The sequence below is a fragment of the Callorhinus ursinus genome, unplaced genomic scaffold (genome assembly GCF_003265705.2).
Source record: "Callorhinus ursinus isolate GAN/ISIS: 27379988/994484 unplaced genomic scaffold, GSC_fseal_2.0 scaffold83, whole genome shotgun sequence".
NCBI lineage: Eukaryota > Metazoa > Chordata > Mammalia > Carnivora > Otariidae > Callorhinus > Callorhinus ursinus.
In genome coordinates, this window is record NW_027397145.1 from 124,024 (window position 1) to 142,850 (window position 18,827).

Here is an 18,827-nt window from a genome sequence, read left to right on the forward strand (position 1 = left end):
CTTGGTGTTCTGGATATTCTTAGAAGCTACTAATAAAGGCAAAAACCCCTGGGGACCACTAAAGTATAGCTTATACTGACTGTAAAAAAGAGCCTCTATTATACACATATGTGATTTTTGAATAAGTGAATACAACATAACCACATATTTTAGGTTTTTAAAAGACATAAATTTTGGTTATACTTCTTATGTGATTTATTTTTATTTTTTATTGGTCTTCTATTTAATTAATTTAGGTTCAACAATATGTGTCCTTGTACAAAATTCAATTCACCCAGAATTGTAAAAAAAAAAAAAAAAGTGAAAATCTTTCAAATCCCATTCTCCTATAGACTACACCTTTAATAGACAATTGTATGTCCCTGAAGACTTTTACTTATACATATATAAATGTATAAATGTCAAAATGTAACCATACTCTATACAGTATCATGAACCTTTGCTTTTTTATTTTTACATAACATATATGATGGACGGGGTGCCTGGGAGGCTCAGTTGGTTAAGTGTCTGCCTTTGGCTCAGGTCATGATCCCAGGGTCCTGGGATAGAGCCCCACATCAGGCTCATCGGGGAGCCTGCTTCTCCCTCTGCCCCTCCCCCACTCGTGCTTTCTCTCCCTCTCTCTCAAGTAAATAAATAAATAAAATCTTTAAAAAATATACAAACAAAACATATATGATGGACATCCTTCCACGTCAGTGCCTAAAATTCTGTTTCATTCTTAATAATAGCTAAGAATGGATATCCACCTATGTATGGATATTTCATAATTTATTTTTACTCCATGATTGCATATTTAGGTGCATTTCTGAAGGTGTGTGCATGTATATGCCTGTGTGTTTATTCCGAGAGATACTTAGTTAAAAGTATGCATATTTAAGTTTTAGTTAGACAGGCCAAAATGCTTCCCTAAATTTTTGTGCCAGTTCATACTCTCAATCAATAGTAAACAAGCCAATTCATTTACTTCAATTTGTCTCCAAAATTCTTAGTTCATGATGTAGTAAAGAAACACAGAATCACCTTCACAGCAGTATTTTGTTCTCCTTAATAAAAAGATCTCACATTATATTTCATACAACTTGCATAAACCCTAAATGCTCACTGAAAAAGTCTGCTTACTTCTTTGAATTTATTTTACTTAAATTGATTAGTTTCATCATAGTGTTTTATATCATCTTTACCCTATATCCAGCAGGGTTAAAGTTTATTCCTTTAAGAACATATATTTCTTGATATCTCACTCTCCAGCCCCTTTAGCCAAAAATAAAGAAATTATTTATTTAATTATTGGACAAATGTGATATTTAAGCAAAAACTTAAAACATAAGATCTGAAGCTGAATCCTGTGTATCTAAGTAAGGTCACACAGGCCTTTCAGAGAAAACAACGTAGCCTCTGGACAAATTCATAAAGTAACTCTTTGAGACTCTCGAGAATAAGCAAAAGCAGGCAGATTTGAGGGGAAGTGGGAAGGAGTCAAAATTTGGAGAAAGGGATTAGCATGGAATTTTCATTGCTTTGGCATGCAGGTCATGATCGTGGCATACCATGAGGAAGCTAAAGCTCTAATAGATAGCCCTCAGTTTCTCTTGCATGAGGAACAAGAGGAAGCAGCCAGTGGCAATAAGCAAGCAGGGTGGGGGAGGATACTTGAACTAGAGAGAACCAAAAAAGGGATCTTTAAAGTCTGTACTTGAATTCTTTCCACATATCTACAGATCCCTGAAACACACATATAGAAAACAAGGTTAAAGCTAAAAGAACTAAACTAAAATTTGAGCTATTGCCCATCACAAGCAAGAGAGAATTTATATTTTTAGTCTAACCAAGTTTTTCTGCTACTAAAACAAAAACATTAACACCTTTCAGAAGAATATAACAGAATGCAGTCTCCACAACAAAACATGTATAATATCCAGGACACAATTCAAAATTTCTTAGCATATAAGGAACCAGGAAAATGTGATGCATTCTCAAGGGTAAAGACCATTTAGAAGCTCATCATCATCAAACCTGAGATAATGCAGACAATGACTTAAAAGTAGCTACTATATATGCTTAGGTAAAGGAAAATATGCTGGTAATGAATGGAAAGAAAGTAAATCTTAGCAGAGAAATAGAAAATATAAAAAAGAGCCAAATGGAAATTTAGTACTAAAAAGCAGAATATCTGAAATAAAAATTCACTGGGTGAGCTTAGTAGAAGAATGGAAATAACAAAGGCAAAATGCAGTGAACCTGAAAATAGAGCAACAGAAATGATCAAATATGAATTAAGAGAGAGCAAAAGAAATGAAATAAAATAAAGTCTCAGACACCTATGGGACAAGATAGGAATACAAAGAATGAATATTATTAAAGACCAAACTTTAACCCTACTATGATGAAACCAGTCAATATCAAGATATCTCATATGTAGGTAATTGGAATCCTGAGAGGAGAGAGAGAAGAGAACCAAAAAAAAAATTTGAAGAAATAAGAACCCAAAATTTTCCATATTTTGTGAAAAACATAAATTTGCAGATTCAGTAAACTCAGCCAAGCCCAAACAGGATGAATATGAAGAAAAGCACAAATGAACACATCACAGTCAAACTTCTGAACCAATGATAAGTTAAAAAAAACCTTGAAATCAGTGTCCCTCACCCCCCAAATGGAGAAACAAAAACAACCATATTACAAAAAGGGAACAATGACTCAAATAGCTATAGAAAAATCAGAAATCATAGAGGCTGGAAGACACTGGAATAAAATCTTTGAAATGCTGTAAAAACAAAATCTATCAACCCAGAGTTCTATATCATCCAAAAATACATGAGAAATAAGTACATTTTCAGATACAGGGAAAGGAAGGGAATCGTTGCAGCACATATGCATTACAAGAAGTGCTAAATGAAGTTTTTTTGGGTTGAAGTGAAAAGATACTATGGGGAAAATCAACTCTTTTGGAATAAATTAATCGCAGTGAAAATGGCAAATATCCATATAAACAAAAATGACCTTTTTCTTCTTAATTTCTTTAAAATACATTATGACTGCTAAGGCAAAAATTATAATTTTGTCTTGTGGGGTTAATATCTTTTGGTATTTAATACTAACAAAAATTATAACATAAGCAATAGCATAGGAAGAGCTAAATGGTCTTGCATAGCTGCAAAGTTTCTATATTTTATGAAAATGGTATACTAGTAACTGTGAGTAGAGTGAGGAAAGTTAAGAGGTATGCTATAATCCTTAGAGCAACAACTAAAAAATGAAAGTACATTATATAGCTAAAAATAGGTATATCTAAAAATGAAAAGATATTAAAAAGAATATTCTAGTAATTCAAAAGACAAAAGATAAGGGGAAACAGAAGAAAAAAATAAGAGGGGACAAAGAGAAGACAAATAATAAATATATTAGGGAACACAAATTCAAACATATCAAAAATTACCCTAATGTTATTGGACTAAACCCTTCAATTAAAAGACAGAGACTAGCAAAATGGATAAAGGAACACGATGCAGAAATATTCTTTCTACAAGGGCACACTTTATGTATGTATGTATGTGTTTATTTAATTTTTAAAAAATGTTTCAAGTTTTTATTTAAATTCTAGTTAGTTAACATGTAGTGTAATATTAGTTTCAGGAGTAGAATTTAGTGATTCACCACTTTCATATAACACCTGGTGTTCATCACAGCAAGTGCCCTCCTTAATACCTATCACCCATTTAGCCCATCCCCCACCCACCGCCCCTCCAGCAACCCTCAGTTTGTTCTCTACAGTTAAGAGTCTGTTTTATGGTTTGCCTCTCTCTCTTTTTTCCCCCATGTTCATCTGTTTTGTTTATTAAATTCCACATATGAGTGAAATCATATGTCATTTGTCTTTCTCTGACTGACTCATTTCACTTAGCATAATATACTCTAGTTCCATTCATGTTCTTGCAAATGGCAAGAGTTCATTCTTTTTTATGGCTGAGTAATATTCCATTGTGTATACATACCACATCTTCTTTATCCATTCATCAGTCAATGGACATTTGAGCTCTTTCCATAATTTGGCTATTGTTGCTAATGCTGCAGGGTGCATGTGCGTGCCCCTTTGAATCAGTGTTTTTGTATCCTTTGGGTAAATTCCTAGTAGTACAATTGCTGGGTCATAGGGCAGTTCTATTTTTAAATTTTTGAGGAACATCCATACTATTTTCCAGAGTGGCTGCACCAGTTTGCATTCCCATCAACAGTGTAAGAGGGTTCCCCTTTCCCTGCATCCTCACCAACACTTGTTTCCTGTGTTCTGATAGGCGTTGAGGTAGTATCTCATTGTAGTTTTGATTTATATTTCCCTGACGATGAGTGATGTTGAGCATCTCTTCATGGGTCTGTTAGCTAGTCAAAGATTTTATTTTTTTCTTAAGTAATCTCTACACCCATGTGGGGCTAGAATTTACAACCCCAATGTCAAGAGTCACATGCTCTACCAAGTGAGCCAGCCAGGTGCCCCACAAGGGCACACTTTAAATTTAAAGAAACAGAAAGTAAATAGACCAAAAGGGATATTCCACGCAAACACTAAACATGAGACTGGAATGGCCACTTTAGTGTCAGATAAAATATACTTCAAAAAAGAAAAAAAAACCTATTAACAGCAGTAAAGAGATATTTCATAATGATAAAGAGATCAATAAATAAGGAAGTTTTTAACAATCATAAATGTGTATAAATGCCTAATACCAGAGCCTCAAAAAGCATGAAGCAAAATTGGACACAATGAAAGGGAAAAAAATAATAATAAAGATTTTAACACTGCTCTCTGAACAGCTGATAGAACTAGAAAAAACCATTAAAGACAATCTGAATAATAATTATATTTATAAATCACTACACCTGAAGACTGCAGAATACACATTCTTTTCAAGTGCACTTGGTACATTCACCAAGATAGACTGCATGCTCGGCCATAAAATAAGTCTCAATAAATTTTAAAAGACTGAAATCATGCAGAGTAGGTACTCTCTGACCTTGTGACTGACCAAAAGAGAATTAAATAGAAATCAAAAGCACTAAGATATCTGGGAAAACCAAAATATTTATAAATGTGAACATATTCCTAAATAATCAATGGATGAGAAAATAAATAATAAGAGAAATTAGAACACATTTTTAAATGAACAAAAATAAAAATACAGCATCAAAATTATTTGTTTAATGCAGATAAACAGTTCTTACAGGGAAAGGTATAGCTTTAATTTTTTTATATTAGGAAAAAAATGTCTAAAATCAGTTACATAAGAATCTGCAGAGAAAAGCAAACACAAAGTCATAATAGAAAGCAAATAATAAAGATAAAAACAGAAATCAAGAAATAGAAAACAGAAAAACAATAGAGAATATATCAACAAAGCCAAAAACTGGCTCTTTGAAAAGATCAACAAAATTAATAAGTTCCTAGGTAGACTAATCAAGAAAAAAAGAAACAACACAAATCACCAATATCAGGAATGAAAGAGATACCATCACTATAGATTATACACACTGAAAGATGAGACAGTATTATTAACTTTGTGCCAACTAATGTGACAAATTAAATAAAACGGATATTTCAAAGGATTTCAATTCTCTGAAAAATACAACTTAACAAGATTAACAAAAAATAAAACAAAAAATGCAGTGTTTCCATTTTTAATTGAAAAAAATCTATTATAGAAACTGAATTCATTCGCAAAAGGCTTCCTAAAAAGGGGGCGCCTGGATGGCTCAGTCGTTGAGCATCTGCCTTCGGCTCAGGTCATGATCCCAGGATCCTGGGATCGAGCCCCGCATCGGGCTCCCTGCTCGGCGGGAAGCCTGCTCTCCCTCTCCCACTCACCCTGCTCGTGTTCCCTCTCTCCCTGTCTTTCTCTCTGTCAAATAAATAAAATCTTAAAAAAAAAAAAAAAAGCTTCCGAAAAAGAAAACTCCAACTACAGAAGGTTTCATTCAAGGAAGAAATAACACCAATATTACACAGCCTTTCAGAAAACAGGAGGAATGAACACCCTCTCAGTCACCTTATTGGGTCAGATAATACCAAAATCCAACAAAGACAGTTTTTAAAAAAAGCAGAAGGAAAAGAAAAAAAGATGACAAAGTATATACAAATATCTTGCATGAACACAGATGTAAAAATATTTAACAAAATATTAACAAATTGAATCCAACAACATATAAAAAGATAATTATCATGTTTAAGTGGGGTTTATCCAGGAATGGGAGTAGTTTCAACATTCAAAAATCAATGTTATTTACCATATTAGTAGGATAAAGGAGAAAACCTTATTTTCATTTCAATAGGTTAAAAAAAAAAAGCATGTGACAAAATTCAACAACTATTTGTGACAAAATTCTGAGCAAAACAGTAATAGAAAGGAACTTCCTCAATTAGATAAAGCATTTATGAAAAATCTATGGCTACCATAATACTTAATGGTGAAATATTGAACACTTGCCCACTGAACGAAATAAAGCAAGGATGCCGGCTCTCAACACTTCTATTCAATATTTTACTGTAGATCTTAGCTATTGCAATAAAGCAATAAAAAGAAATATTAAATATAAGTTTGGAAAAAAGAAGTGGAGTCTTTATTTCTAGATATGACTGTTCACATGGAAAATCCTAAAAAATCTTACACAGCTGATTTCCAAACTCATAAGCTACAGTATAAAGACAATCTACTATTGGTGAAAGGATAGACATATAGATCAAAGTAATGAAATAGAGTCCAGAATGAGGTCCACTGATTTTTTTTTACAAAGATGCCAAGATAATTCAATGAAAAAGGTAGGTCTTTTCAACAAATGGTTTATTGGATATTCGAATAGAGAAAAATAAACCTAGACACTTACCTTACACCATTCACAAAAATTAACTTGAATGGATCAGATAACTAAATCTAAAAGCTAAAATTATAAAACTTCAAGAAGAAAACATGAGAGAAAACTGTGAACCTGGGGTAAGCAAAAGTTTCTTAAACAGGACACAGAAGACATAATAATAAGACAAAAAATAATTTACCCTTACCAAAATTTAAAACTTTGGTCTTCAAAGGACACTATTAAAAAATGAATGGGCAAACCACAGAACAGAAGAAAATATCTGCTATAAATATATCTGATATAGGACTTCTACATAGATTTTTACAACATAATGAAAATGAGACATGCAAACCAATTAAAAAGGGCAAACAATCCGAGCATACTTCATAAATTAAGACATACGAATAGAAGCACATTAAAAAAAAACACTCAACATGTTTAGTCATCAGGGAAATGCAAATTAAAACTATAATGAGATAATGGTTCACACCCATTCGAATGGATAATATTAAAGACTGACAATAGCAAATGTTTGTGAGGATATGGAACAACCAAAACTCCTATACATTGCTAGTGAACATGTAAAATGATGCAAATACTTTTTTTTCAAAGATTTTATTTATTTATTTGACAGACAGCGCCCACGTGAGAGAGCACAAGTGGAGAGGAGGGGCAGAGGGAGAGGGAGAAACAAGACTCCCTGCTGAACAGGGAGCCCCGACGACGCAAGGCTCCATCACATGACCCTCGCTGGATCCCAGGACCCTGGGATTAGCACCCGAGCCAAAGGCAGACGCCCAACTGATCGAGCAACCCAGGTGCCCCAATGTTGCAAATACTTTGAGAAATAATTTGTCAGTTTCTTAAACCATAAAACCACTACAGAACCCAATCAGTGTACTCACAGGTAGTAGAGAAATAAAAGGGAAACAACATATATTCATACAAGGGTTTGCACACAAATGTGCACCGAAATCTTATTCACAGCAGCCAAAAATTGGAAACAGCTCAAAGATCAATCAACAAAACATATCACAAAAATGTGATATATCTATACAATGGAAATACTACTCAACAACAGAAAGGAATGAACTACTGAATATATACAACATGAATCAATCTCAAAATCATTAGGCTGAGTAAAGAAGGCAGACACAAAAAGTCCATATTGAACAATTCCATTTATGTATTATTCCAGAAAATGCAATTAATCTAACAGTGAGAGAAAGCTGATCAGTTTTTCTCTGGGGCCTGGGACAGAGGGAGGGGAATGAATGCAAAGGGACAAAAGGAAACTTCTGGGGGGGATGGAAATATTCCGTATCTTCATGATAATTTCAAGAGTGTATACAATCATCAAAACTCACTGAATCATATATTTTACATGGATGCAATCTATATTAGCTAACTATACTTTAATATTAAAGTTGATAAAAATAAAGCCAGATACATTATGAATGTCACTATAAAAATTTAAGGTTCTTAAACCAGTGTGGATAACTGCCTTTTGTTTTTTATCCTGACCAAACTACCCTGAGGCACTAGCAACCTTAAAAGACAATGGGAAAAAAAGGAATTACTCAGTTTCTTTAACTGCCTAGAGTTGTGTATCTAAATTTAGGTTACTTAATACCTTGGGGGACTCTGGGGATTTACAGTTTCTGTGCAATATATTTGTATTATTTTAGATGTAAAACAAACTCTACTGATGTTACAAACAGAAAATAAAATCTTCAAACACAAAAACTGATTTAAGTTTCTCTTGTTCTTGGATTTCTAAAAGCCCCCAAGTAAACTTTTGAATAGGAGACTATTCAGTCATTGTATAGATAAAAAATAGAAAAAAGCTCAAAGTAAATTCGGTCAAACCACTCTAGGGTACAACCTTCAGTAGAACATTTCATGAGAACAATAGATAAAATATTGATTAATTTATAAATGATATATAGAATGAAAATGGACAGTGTACTTCAGAGGAGAGGCAAAAGTGAATGAGGCACATGGCAGCTGAAATATGCCTAAACTACAGACTAAATTTTCAGTTTATCCCTCTGCTCATTTAAATAGGTTGAATACAGAATATCATAACTACAAATATGAACATGAACTACTTTCAACTCCTCACTTATTACACAGACAGTAAATCTTCTTGTTTGGTGGTAAAAATCAGTATGAACAAACTATTTGTGAGCCCAAGGGTCACAGATTATGAAGCACACTGTATAAGAAGCAAAGCAAAGCAAATGCTTATGCTCTCAAAATTAAAAGGTCCTTTGCTCTCCACAGAGCTACAAGGAGCACAATTATAACTCAGACCTATTTGATTTTTAGTTGAATAAAAGTTGAGAGGCAACAGAGGTCACCAGCTCTGATTCACAACGCACCAGAATGCAGACAGCATGGCTGTAATCTTCCCAATACTTTAATCTTTGGTGGTAGAGAACAGGTGCTCGGGAGATGCATTTCATCTTAAACACCTTAATAATTAACTATCTTGCTCAGCCTTGCTCAGGCTGTCGTTAACCTTAGGAAGGTATCCTTTAAAAGCTTTGATAGAGATGTAGAATATGTCCTTCTTTTTAAGAGAAGAAGCCAAATGTAAAATCTTTTTTTTTCTATTACATGACATTTTCCAAATCAAAAGAGCAGGAATGAATAACAAGGTCTGTTATTAACTTCCTCGGTGTCTATGTTATTTCTACGTACCGAGTTGGGGACTAGAGACAATCTGGCTCAGTTGGCAACTTGCAGCTAATTATTGGACCTGATGGACTATTTTTAATATTTTCCAAAATAGTCCCAACTATGGCTAGAAATAGGAACCAAAGAGAATTATGGCTCAGAGAATAATTCATGACCTACAACATTTACAGAAGCAGATCCAGCAGAGAAGTTAAGACAATATTCTTAATCACAACCATCAACAGAAAGAATAAGCCAATATTAGAAGCTGAGAGCATGAACAGATGTTTCTGGAGTGATAGGAACTATACAGTGAAATAGACGATTAAAAGAAATAGAGACAGTTCTAATGTCTCATTTCACAACTATGAGGAACTAGGCATAGATCACTACAGAGCTTCAACAGACTTGTAAAATACAAAAGGAATTTTAGGAGAAAAACCCAGCATTTTCCCCTTGTAAACACTCAAGTTGTTCAGGTGTTCTAAAGCAAGATAATCTAATAATTATTATTAAAATGTGTAGGATGGCAATTTACGATTATTTTATCTTCTTGATCCTCTCATTATGTAATGTCTCTATTTATAACTATTAAGTTTTTTGCCTTAAGGTGTACTGTAAGTGATATTTGTATAGCAGATACTGTATACAGTTTCTCTTTTGATAAGTGTTTGCATGATATCACCTCTTTCCATCCTTTTATTTTCAACCTTTCTTTATCCTTTTAATAAAGCTATGTCTTTACGAACCATGAGAGATGATGGACTCTGAAAAACAAACTGAGGGTTCTAGAGGGTAGGGGGGTGGGGGGATGGGTTAGCCTGGTGATGGGTATTGAGGAGGGCACGTTTTGCATGGTGCACTGGGTGTTATGAACAAACAATGAATCATGGAACACTGCATCAAAAACTAATGATGTAATATATGGTGATTAACATAACAATAAAAAAAATTTAAAAAAAATAAAGCTATGTCTCTAATAAATGACATACGGTTGTTTAATTTCTAACCAGTCCCACCATCTTTATTAATTGGAATGTTTAGTCTGTTTACATTTAATGTAAATACTGATACACTTCAATTTAAATCTGTCATCTTACTACTTATTTTTTTATCCCATCTGCTCTAATTTGTCTTCCCCCCCTTCCTGCCTTCTTATAGATTAATTAAGTATATTTTTATCCTATTGTCTCCCCCATTAATAACTTATTGGTCTCATACTCATTTGCAAAAATATTTTTTATTTATTCAATTGACAGAGAGAAAGAGTGTGTGTTGCATGCACTCATACACAAGCATGAGCAGGTGTAGGGTCGGAGGGAGAGGGAGAAGCAGACTCCCCACTGAGCAGAGAGCTGGACTTGGGCTCCAACCCGGACACTGGGATCATGACCTGAACCCAAGGCAGACGCTTAACTGACTGAGCCACCCAGGCGCCGAACATATTCTTTTAATATTTTAAATGGATTACCCAGGAAGATATAACATGCATCCTTGACTTACTAAAGTCTAATGTAAATTTTTACTCTTACCACTTCTAGGATGACACAATGGCCTTAGAGTCTTTTAATTGTATTAAATTTTAATTCTAGGGGCGCCTGGGTGGCTCAGTCGTTAAGCATCTGCCTTCGGCTCAGGTCATGATCCCAGGGTCCTGGGATCGAGCCCCGCATCAGGCTCCCTGCTCCGCGGGAAGCCTGCCTCTCCCTCTCCCACTCCCCCTGCTTGTGTTCCCTCTCTCACTGTGTCTCTCTCTGTCAAATAAATAAAATCTTTAAAAAAATTTTTTTAATTCTGTTATTAAATCAATTAATTCTATTTACCTTTCTCCATATATGAGAACGTTATTATTCTCATATATTTCAGTTCTTTTTATATTTTAAATCCTACTATGCATTATTGTTGTTTTATTCAGTGAATATTTACCTCCACTGCTTCATTCTTTCTCCCCTTCCTTCTTACTTTTCCTCCTCCCCCCTCCCTCCTATTCTCCTTCTTCCCTTCCTTCCTGACTTCCTATACTTCTTATGCTTCTATCTGGAAATATTTTCCATATACCTAAAGAAATCACTGTTTACCTCAGTGAAGATCTGCTTAGGATATATTTCCTCAGTTTTGGTTCATTTGAAAATAATTGTATTTACTTTCCTTTTTGAAGGATATTTTTGCTGGGCATAAAATTCTAGGTTTGCAGTTGTCTTCTTTAAGCTCTTTAAAGATGTCATTTCATTGTTTTCTGACTTCCTTTTTTTTTTTCTTGAGAGCTCAGTTGTCAGTCTTGCTATTGTTCATTTAAAGGTAATAGGTCTGGGGCACCTGGGTGGTGCAGTCGATTAGACAGCCAACTCTTGATTTCATCTCAGGTTCATGATCTCAGGGTGGTGAAATTGAGCCCTGCCTCAGCGGGGAGTCTACCTGGGATTTTCTCTCCCTCTGCCCCTCCCTCAACTTGAGCGTATGTGCCCATGCATGCTCTCACTCTCTCTCATTCTAAAAAATAAATAAATGAATCTTTAAAAAAAGAAAAGATTCTCCCACTCTCTCTGCCCCTGCTTACTCACACACACTCTCTCTCTCCCTCTCTAAATACATAAATAAAGGTAATAGGTCTTTTCTTTTCTGGCTATCAAAAGAGGATCATTAAAAAGACTATTAAAGTCAATAAATCTATGGCATAACTTATTCTAAAAAAGAGAAAGCAAAAACACAACATGAAGGCTGTAAAAAGAAACACCATTGGGACACTTCGGTTAAGTGTCTGCCTTGGGCTAGGTCATGATACCAGGGTCCTGGGATCGAGTCCCAAATGGGGCTCCTTGCTCAGCGGGGAGCCTGCTTCTCCCTCTGCTTGTTGCTTCCCCTGCTTGTGCTCTCTCTCTCTCTCTGACAAATAAAATCTTGAAAAAAAAAAAGAAAGAAATACCATTATGGTTTCTTACTACATTAAAATAATGAGAAATCAATGAATAACTTTAAGCCTATATATTACATTATAAACTTTAGATTAAATGCACAAATTTGTTGAAAAAAACAATTTGCCAAAGTGACACAACTAGAAACATAAAATTTATATAGCTCTATACCTATTGCAGATATTGAATTTATAAGTAAAAACATTTTCATGAAAAGAACTCTAATCCAATAAGGCTTCATTCTGAATTCTCCATGTATTTTTGGGAGAAGAAAACACTGATTTACACAAACTTTCCAAAGAATTGAAAAAGAAGTAAAACTTCTTAACTTACTATATGAGGCCAGGATAGCCTTGATATCAAACCCTTACAGAAACCTTACAAGAATGGAAAATTACCAGTTAATTTCTATCATAAAGACAGATTTTTAAAATTCTAAGCAAACTGTTGGGAAAATAAATCCAGTCATATAAAGGATAATACATTACAACCAACCAAGGTTTATTCCAAGAATACAATATTGGTTTATTATTAATAAATCAACCAATGTGATTCAAGATTTGAATAAAATAAAAGGATCAAGTCATATGATCATTTCAATAAGCAGAGAAATATGTAATAAATTTAATACCCATTCATAATTTTTTAAAGCTCTCTTAGTAATCAGAAAAGGAAGGAAGCTTCCTTAACCTGACAGAGGACCTCTGGGGAAAAAAAATGTATCTCATATTAAATATAAAAAACTTTCTCTCTGAAATCAGAAATAAAACAAGACTATCATCACTTCAATTCAGCAATGCCACAAAGCCATAAAACAGAAACTGTATGATTAGAAATTTAAAAAAATAAATGAATAAAATGAAGAGTATTGGAAATGGCATAACAGTGTATGTAGAAAATATAAAATAATATAAAAATGTGAGATTTCAAAACAAAATTTAGCAAAGATACAAACTTAATACAAAAATTAGCTTTATATCTATATACCTGCAACAAAAATGATTATAAAATGAAATTTTTAAATGCTATTTATATTAGCATCAAAATACCAAATATCTAATGAACTTGCACAAAATATCCCCCACACACATTAAACACATATAAACACTGAGAGAGAAAAAATAAATAGAAGGATATATCATGTTAGTAGACCAGCTGTTTACGGATATATTGTCATTATGTTAATAAATCCCATATTGTTTATACAGTAAATAAAAATCCAAGTAAAATTTTGTCAAAATGTCAATATGCCTCATGTTTTCTGCAGATTCAATGTAATACCAATTAAAATAAGAGCAGAGTTTTTTTTGGTAGAAATCGACAAGCTGATTCTGTAATTTCTATAGAAATGCCAAGGGCCAAAAAGAGCTAAATTAATCTAGAGGCAGAAGAACAAAGGGGGAGAACTTACACAACTGTATAACAATACGTATCAATACAGAATGGTATTGGCACAGGAATAGAGAACTAGACCAATGAAACAGAATGAGAGTCTAGAGATAGGCACAAATATACAGTCACTTGGTTTACGACAAAGGTAGTACTGCAGAGTAGTAAGAAAAGGGTGGTCTTTTTATTAAATGGTGCTGTATATGTAGAAAATCTAACTGGATTTACATATGGAGACAATTAATATCAGCTCTGACATTACACAATACTCAAAAATACAATTTCAGATAGATTAAGATTCTTAATGTGCAAGTTAAAACAAGAAAGCTGCTGGAACTATGGCAACCACTAATCAGATATGGCTATTTAAACATAAGCTTGAATTAACTTTAGTAACATTAAAAATTCAGTCCTGCAGTTTCACTAGCCACATTTCAAGTGCTCAGTAGCCATATGTCCTATATATGCAGATATAGAAAATTTCCAAAATACAGAAGTTTCATTGGACAGCAATGTTCTAGCAGATAATATAGAAGCATATCTTCATGACCTTGAAGTAGGCTACATTTCAAAAAGGGATAGAAAGGGTACTAAGTAAAAAGAAAATATTGAAAATTGGATTTCATTAAAATTAGGAATTCCTGTTAATCCAAAGATATCATTAGGAGACACAGAATATCTCTATATACTACTATGGAGTGATCATAAATTTATATGTATATTTTTTAAGATTTTATTTATTTGACAGAGACACAGCGAGAGAGGGAACACAAGCAAGGGGAATGGGAGAGGGAGAAGCAGGCTCCCCGCTGAGCAGGGAGCCCAATGTGGGACTCGATCCCAGGACCCTGGGATCATGACCTGAGCCAAAGGCAGACGCTTAATGACTGAGCCACCCAGGCGCCCCATAAATTTATATTTTTAAGTAAAAAAACCAAAGTGGAGAAGAATATGTTTTGTATGTTATAATTTATCCTAAAAAGCAGAGGATAGACACACATATTTGCTTATATATATATGTATACGTAAAAAGAAATAGTAAAAGGATAAACCATAAAATTTGATTACTTATAAGAGGAAATAAGGACTAAAGTAGAGGAACAGACATAGTAAATACTAGACTTTTCTAAATACACTTTCTTATAAATTTACTTTGGGACCATTGTAATATTTTACATAACTATAAAAGAAAATTAAATTTTAAAAAGCAAGACCTATTTTTTAAAGTTTTTATTTAAATTCCAGTAAGTTAAAATACAGTGTAATATTAGTTTCAGGCCTAAATTTGAAAGCAACTTAAAATAAATGAACCTAACTCTATGTACTTGGCAGCCTAACTACAAAGAGATGAACTCTTCCAAGATACTTTAAAACATGATGATTTGTACATGCCTAGTACACATGAAAATAATGACAAAAATATTAAACCGATACTATAATCATATTGTTGGTATAGCGCTGGTATTGTTTTCTAAGTCTGTTGTTTGAGCAGTGTGGGTTAATATGAGTAATTAAGTTGGTATAAATGAAAACTGGGATTTTTGTTGTGGGAGAAAGGAGACATATACAATACTGAGTGAAATTAGCCAGACACAAAAACATAATCATACTATATGATTCTCTTTTTATAGTGTTGGAACTCATGATAATGGTTATGTTTCAGAAGAGAGTAACGATAGATGGGTGGGGTAGGGGTGGGTTGCTAGTAATTCTCAGTCCTTCCCTCTGTGGTGGTTACATGATGGGGTTGGCTTTGGATTATTCATGAAGCTGTACACTTATGATATATGAACTTTTATGTATGTTACACTTCAATTAAAAATTTTTTTTTAGATTTTTTATTTATTTGTTTGACAGAGAGAAACACAGTGAGAGAGGAAACACAAGCAGGGGGAGTGGGGGAGGGAGAAGCAGGCTTCCTGCTGAGCAGGGAGCCCGATGTGGGACTCGATCCCAGGACCCTGGGATCATGACCTGAGCCGAAGGCAGACGCTTAGCGAATGAGCCACTCAGGCGCCCCTCAATTAAAAATTTTTAAAGTGAGATTTGTGTGAAGCAGCTAAAACTATGCTTAGTGGAAATATATAGCTTTTTATTTTTTAAAAGATTTTATTTATTTGATAGAGAAAGTGAGAAAGCACAAGCAGGGGGAGAGCAAGAGGGAGAGAGAGAGGGAGAAGCAGGCTCTCCGCTGAGCAGGGAGACTGATGTGAAGCTCAATCCCAGGACTCTGGGATCACGACCCCAGTCAAAAGCAGATGCTTAACGACTAAGCCACCCAGGCGCCGAAATTTATAGCTTTTTTAAAAAAGATTTTATTTATTTATTTATTTTGAGAGAGAGAGCGGGAGAGAGTGAGGAGAGGAGCAGAGGGGGAGAGAGAAGGAGAGAGAGAGAGAGAATCTCTAGCAGGTTCTGTGAGCTGAGTTCGGGCCCAATACCAATCTCCATCTCATGACCCTGAGATCAGGAGCCGGAGATCATGACCTGAGCTGAAACCAAGAGTCAGTCGCTCAACCGACTGAACCACCCAAGCGCCCCAGAAGAAATTTATAGCTTTAAATCCATATATTAGGGGCACCTGGGCGGCTCAGTCGGTTAAGTGTCTGCCTCTGGCTCAGGTCATGATCCCGGGGTCCTGGACTCGAGCCCCAAGGCGGGCTCCCTGCTCAGCGGGGAGCCTTTTTTTCCCTCTCCCTCTGCCCCTCCTCCTGCTTGTGCTCTGTCAAATAAATAAAAAAAATCTTGAATCCATATATTAGAAACAAAACCTGAAAGTCAGCAAGCTAAATAAGCAGGTAGAAAACAAAGAGAGGGGCACCTGGGTGGCTCAGTTGGTAAGTGTCTGCCTTCAGCTCAGGTCATGATCTCAGGGTCCTGGGATGGAGCCCCACATTGGGCTCCCTGCTCCGCGGAGAGCCTGCTTCTCCCTCTCCCTCTGCCTGCCACTCTGCCTACTTGAGCTCTCTCTCTCTCTCTGTCAAATAAATAAACAAAATCTTAAAAAAAAAAAAGAAAAGAAAACAAATAGAAAATTGAATACAAAGAAAATATGAGGAAGGAGATAAAGTTAAGAGCAGAAATTAATAAAATAGAAAGCAAACATACAAGAAATAGAATCCCAAAAGTCAAAAGTTAGTTTTTGGAAAGGCTAATATAATTCATAAACTACTTCCCAGCCTAGGCAGGAAAAATGCGGTGACTGACGATAACTAGCATCAGGCTTGAAAAGGGGAATATCACTACAGATCCTACAGATGTTAAAAAGATCACAAGAGGACATTATTAACATCCTCATACCCAAAAAAGCTTAGATGAAATTAATATATTTTTGGGAAAGACAATTTACAAGACAAGAAAAATTAAAATATAAATAATTCTATTACTGATAAAGAAATATAATTTCACGACTTAAAACTTCCCCACAAAGAAAACTAAGGCACAGAGAACATCACTAGTGAATTCCACTAAATATTTAAGAAAGAAATATCACCAATCTAAATAAACATGTTCAGAAAATAGAAAAGAGAGGGGGAAAAAACCTTTGAATTTGTTTAATAACCTTGACACCAAACCCTTATAAGAAGGGAAAATGACAAGCCCATCTTGAGTGTTAAGTACAAAGGCAAAAACCCCCTATGAAGATGTCTTAACTAGTTGTTTTTATTTTGCATGAACCTCATTTTTAGACTAAACAAAACAGCTGTAATCGTTGCTTAAAGATTCTAAAGAATAAGCACAATGTGCAGGAATTCAGAGAACATTTTTGAGGGTATGTCATTACAGTTCTTCTAAGAAAACAGTATATATGTAGATGGCAACCAGATGGTTCTAGAACAGCCAAGAATTTAGGATGAGACAGAAAAGTTTTCTTTTTCTCTGCAGCACAGGAGAGAGAAGATGTGATTGCATATTCATTCCTAGATTCAAAGACAAGTTCCAGATGAATATATAATGACCTTCTGTGTTTTTAGCTTGAGGAGGAAATTGTTATCCCAATTCTTTTCTTTTTCATAAATGCAGTATAAAAGAGACATGCAATTTATTTATATCCTGAACCATTCTCATCTTGTCAATTAAAATTGGGAACAAAGTGAGTAACCACTTTTATGATTTAGTTTTTGTTTTTAAGAATAATCTTTACCCACAAACTCCTTACTTCCCATAATACTTCAGTCAGAACCCTGGCCTATAATCCACATTCACTTGACATTCTTCCAAATGTTAATTATTTCTGATACTCATATTATATCCAATGTAAAAGCCTCTTTGCAACTTAATCCATCTTCACCCCAACCCAGCAAAATGTATTTAGTCTCTGGAATATTATTGTTCTCCTCTAACTATAAATGTTGAAGGCAACAAACACCAACAGATTTTCATGTCACGTTGTTAAAATTTTCCCATTCATACATTTCCCAGGCATTGCTTTTTCCTTCTTGTTATTAAGGCATTCAGTGAACACTATGCCAAGCATTCTTTTCTAAAGGATCATGACTGGGGGGCACCTGAGGGGCTCAGTCGTTAAGCGTCTGCCTTCAGCTCAGGTCATGGTCCCAGGGTCCTGGGATTGAGCCCCACATCAGGCTCCCTGCTCAGCGGGAAGCCTGCTTCTCCCTCTCCCACTCCCCCTGCTTGTGTTCCCTCTCTTGCTATGAATAAGTGAATACAACATATCCATATATTTTAGGTTTTTAAAAGACAAAGATTTTGGTTATACTTCCTATTGATTTATTTTTATTTTTTATTGGTCTTCTATTTATTCAATTTAGGTTCAATAATATGTGTCCTTGTACAAAATTCAATTCACCCAATTTTTTTTGTTAAAAAAAAAACAAAAAAAAGTGAAAATCTTTCAAATCCCATTCTCCTATAGACTACACCTTTAATAGACAATTGTTATGTCCCTGAAGACTTTTACTTATACATATATAAATGTATAAATGTCAAAATGTAACCATACTCTATACAGTATCATGAACCTTTGCTTTTTTATTT

General features: G+C 34.5%; 1 protein-coding gene across 2 annotated transcripts in view; it reads right to left on the minus strand.

Moving 5' to 3' along the window:
- Positions 1–18,827, minus strand: part of LOC112808989 (protocadherin alpha-C2) — an 84,470-nt gene that overhangs the window by 59,540 nt on the left and 6,103 nt on the right. The window contains exon 2 of one of the 2 annotated variants that reach the window (XR_012376744.1): positions 12,291–12,425. The exons of the other annotated variant lie outside the window; for it this stretch is intronic. The gene's annotated coding sequence lies outside the window, so the exon portion shown is untranslated. Of the gene's footprint in view, positions 1–12,290; positions 12,426–18,827 lie in introns of those variants that run through there. 2 annotated transcript variants of the gene reach the window in all.